The sequence below is a fragment of the Dendrobates tinctorius genome, unplaced genomic scaffold, assembly GCF_039654945.1.
Source record: "Dendrobates tinctorius isolate UK_male_01 unplaced genomic scaffold, ASM3965494v1 ptg000070l, whole genome shotgun sequence".
Classification (NCBI taxonomy): Eukaryota; Metazoa; Chordata; class Amphibia; order Anura; family Dendrobatidae; genus Dendrobates; species Dendrobates tinctorius.
In genome coordinates, this window is record NW_027361738.1 from 32,400,716 (window position 1) to 32,405,453 (window position 4,738).

Below are 4,738 nucleotides of genomic sequence, written 5' to 3' on the forward strand. Positions count from 1 at the left end.
GCCCGCCCTCCCGGCTGTACGGAAAATACTCGCTGCGTCATCCCAGGCCGAGCACTGTGGCGGGGAGCAGTGTGATTGGTGGATACTTGTGGCAGGGGGCGGAGCGTATATCAAGTGCGGCTCTTCTATTGGACACTGCCTGTGCCTTTCTGACAGGATGCTGAAATGTTGGGTGTGTGGCTACGTAACGGCTCACGTGGCTGCCTTCTGAAACGTGGAGGTGACTGACGGCGGCGCGGACATGTTTCTGGAGACCGAGGTGCACTGCGCGCATGGGGGAGGCTCCGACAAAATGGCTCCACAAACGGAGACACCGTCGTGTATTTGTGGCAGGAATGTCAGTGCCGGCGTGCAGTGGTGAAGGTGACCATGGGGTTTTGCACGCAGTGCCGGGCGGACAGTCACTTGCACGGCTCTGAGCCTGGGGTCGCGACTGACCCTTCGTTTGTAGTCTACAGGAAGGCAACCCTGTGAGGACCAGGACACTTCATTTTCCTCCCAAGAAGCATACTTTCTCCGGCTGACCGCTTGTTTTTGCGGGATAAGTTGTAGTTTTGAATGACACCATTCATTTTGCTGTTCATTGTGCTGGAAAATGGGGTTAGATTGCATAAAAATGGCCTGAAAGCAGCCATTATTTGTAGCCCCTTCCCGACCAATGCAGTATATGTACGTCATGGCGACCGCTTGCGTCGGCAAGTGTCTGCTGAATCTGACAGCTAACACCCAACTCTCAGTGTCAGGAGCTGTGCCCGCACCACTCCCGGCACTTTAACCCCCTAAATGCTGCGATTGCTGCATATAGAGAGCAGGCAGAGGGAAAAAAGCCCCTCTTACCATGGAACATCATTATGGAGTCCCGATCTTTGCCATGGTGACCTGATGATGACATCCGGGTAAGCAGGCACTAGCAAGTTATGATCTAACTAACTTGTGTCTGCAGGGCTGACGGGCTATAAAGGCCCCATCACACTAAGCGACTTACCAGCGATCCCGACACCGATATCAAGGTGTCAGGATCGCTAGTAAGTCGCTATGTGATCGCTGGTGAGCTGTCACACAGACAGCTTCACCAGCGATCAGCACAGCGATGCCGAGCGCCCGGCATCGCTGGCCATCCCTGTAAAAAATAGAATCAAAATAAAAAATATAGTTATTCTCACCTTCCGACGTCCCGTTCAGCCATCCTGCCTCTCCACGCTCCGGTCCCAGTGATCCTTTGCACGAATGACCGCGAGATGTCACAGTCTCGAGGGATAACAAAGTCTCGCAGTCATTCGTGCAAAGGATCACTGGGACTGGAGCGTGGAGAGAGGCAGGATGGCTGAACGGGACATTGGAAGGTGAGAATAACTATATTTTTTATTATTTTTTACACCTGATCGCTGGTCTCCCGCTGTCACACACAGCGATGCGTGCTGGCCAGCGGGAGACCAGCGACCAAAGAAATGTCCAGAGGTTTCTTCCAGCGATCAGCGATACCGGCAGGGGGGCCGCTCGCTGATCGCTGTCACACATAGCGATCTCACTGGTGAGATCGCTGTTACGTCACAAAAGTTGTGACTGAGCAGCGATCTCGCTACCGAGATTGCTTAGTGAGACGGGGCCTTAAGGTATTGCTCTATACAATGCTGTAGATAAGCCCTGAAAGGCACTGGCCGTATCGTAAATTGGCCAAACCTGGTGACAGGTTCGCTATAAATGGTTTCCACGTTACTGGTAGCACAAAGGCTCTGGAAAAGTGAAATGGATCCTCGCCCCCCCCCCCCAAAAGAAATTCAGCAAATTGTGTGCTCCCAAATCCAATGCTCCCCTCCCTTCTGAGCCTCAGTGTGCCCAATCCACTTTTAATATCCACATTTTTGGCATTTCTGTAGTAATGTGAGCCTGTCTAATTTACAGGTGCGTGTCCCCAGAAGCACATGCTGGGCACAATGTACTGGTCACTACTAGAGTTGAGCAAATTTGTTCGGGTTCCTTCTTATCCGGCAAGCTATAGCACTTACCGAATAAGCTGCAGAGGGAACCCGGCTTCCTGGATCGCAGCGGCTGAACAGCTGTCCAGAGCCACTGCTGCATGTGTCGCAGCTGTGTCACAGCACATGCATGGAGAGCCTATGTGTTCGCTCTCCAAACAAGTGCTGTGACTGACACAGCCGCGACACATGCAGCAGTGGCTCTGGACAGCTGTTCAGCCGCTGCGATCCAGGAAGCCGGGTTCCCTCTGCAGCTTATTCGGTAAGCAACCCGAACAAATTCACTCATCTCTATTAGGCTATGTGCACACGTTGCGGAATTGCCACGGAAATTTCCGCAGGAATTCGATTCCACGGGAAATATGCGAGAAAACCGCATTTTAATTCCCGCCTATTTCCCGCGGAAAAACTAGCGATTTGCAAGCGTAATTAGCTTGCAGAATGCTAGCGTTTTCCAAGCGATCTGTAGCATCGCTTGGAGAACTGATTGACAGGTTGGTCACACTCGTCAAACATAGTGTTTGACAAGTGTGACCAACTTTTTACTATTGAGGCTGCCTATGCGGCATCAGTAGTAAAAAGATCTAATGTTAAAAATAAAAAAAATTAAAAATGGTGTTTTTCTCACCTTCCGGCGTCCCACGCAGCGTTCCCGATCATCGCGATGCTCCCGGCAGGTTCCATTCCCAGTGATGCATTGCGACAATGACCTTTGATGATGTTGCGGTCTCACGAGACCGCGACGTCATCAAAGGTCATTGTCGCAATGCATCACTGGGAACGGGACCTGCCGGGAGCATCGCTGAGGCCTGGTGACGCTGGGAGGGACATCGGAAGGTGAGAATATGAAGATTTTTTTATTTTAATTCTATTTTTTACAGGGATATGGTGCCTAGAGGAGAATCTCCTCTCCTCCAGACCATGGGTACCATCCGCACATTTTCCGCTTACTTTGCGCATGGTGGGCATAGCCACATGCGGAAAGTAAGCGGAACAATGCATTCCTATGTGTGCGGAATTCCCGCGATTCCGCATAAAGAATGAGCATGCTGCCTATTTTTCCACGATGCAATTCCGCCGCGGAAAAATCCGCAGCATTAGCACAGCAAAATCGCCGCAAAAAACCCGCTACGTGTGAACACAGCCTTAGTCACTACAACAGCAGTTAGCAATTTTCACTGCAACATCAATTGCTGTTTGTTTCTGGAAAACACCCACAGAGTCAAAATCATCACGACACCTCTAGTAGATACATTCCCAAAGGGGCATACTGTATTTTGCGAATTATAGATGCACCGGATTATAAGATGTACCCTAAATTTTGAGGATAAAAATAGGAAAAAAAACTTTTTAATAAAATGTTGATACTTCTTATAGTCCATGCGTCTTATTGCTTACCGGGGGTGGTGGCCGCGGTGAAGCAGGGTCCCAGGGATGCTGCTGGAGGAGGGAAGAGTGCAGCGTTGCTGCAGGCCGCAGGTTGGGATGAAGGGGTGTTCGGATGTGCGGCGCACCGCTGCGGGTGTCTCCAGTGCTTCGAGTGTCTCCGGTGCTGCGGGGGCTCTGCCGACATTTTGTGAAAGGCCAGAGCCCCCGCAGTTCCATGATTTCCTATGCGGTGGACTCCAGGAAAGTGGCTGCCTGGGACTGCGCATACGCAAATGGAGCTCTCGTCACCAAGATCTCGGGAGATGAGATCTCGCTGTATGTTCTGATCTTGGCTCAGGGGGATGCCCATGCTGCCTGTCCTTTATGTAAACTGTTTCTACCTGTGATTCTCTGTCTTAAAGTTTTAAGTTAACATCATGATTCGGTCTTGGCGGCCAGGCATTCTGGTAGTAAAGCCACAACATATCACCTTACTTGTCGTTTTTGGTGGTCTGGGGTACACAGATTGTGATTGTGTGCGTTCTAAGAGTCCTCATAATTGTCCATCTGTGTCTTGTCAAGGATTGGCGAGTCCCAGCAGACCTTGGATTCATTTGTCTGTAGATTTCATCACTGATCTACCCATATCTGCAGGTAATACAGTTATTTTGGTGGTGGCGGACAGATTCAGCAAGATGTCTCATTTAATTTCGCTACCTGCTTTGCCCAATGCCAAGACCTTGAAGCAAATTTTTATCAAATAAATCGTGATATTACATGAGATTGCTACCGACATTGTTTATGACTTGGGGGTGAAATTTGTTAAAAATTTTTGGAAAGATTTTGCCCTCGTTTGGGGATTCATCAAGAGCAAGGGGTCCAAATATAAGTGTATGGCTGATCAGACCTGTGTGTTATAAGATGTTGGCCGTCATCAATCCTGTAGCATTCCGATTTGCTTTGCCACCAACTTTTAGGATTCATAATGTGTTTCCCCAGTCTCTACTCAAAAAACAAGTTGGTACTCTGAACTATCACCACCACCTCCATACCCGGTCATTATTGATGGGAATTTGGAATTTCAATGCTAGAAGGTATATAAATAATATTAAGGGATTGGGAGTGTGAACATATAACACTTAAAAAGTACCTTTATTACAACAGTTATAAAAATAACACCAAAAGAAAACCCAAGTGCACAACAATTGTGATGGATTAAACGATATATCACATATTTCATGTGACTGCTCAGATACATCTTATTTATTATGCAGTCTAACGCGTATTCCAAAAAGAGAGCCACTGTGTTGTTTCCTCCTCCCTTCCGTGGGCCGGGGATGTCAGGCCTGTGGGAGGGCAGGGGGCACAATGCGGATTAGATCATTTCTATTGGA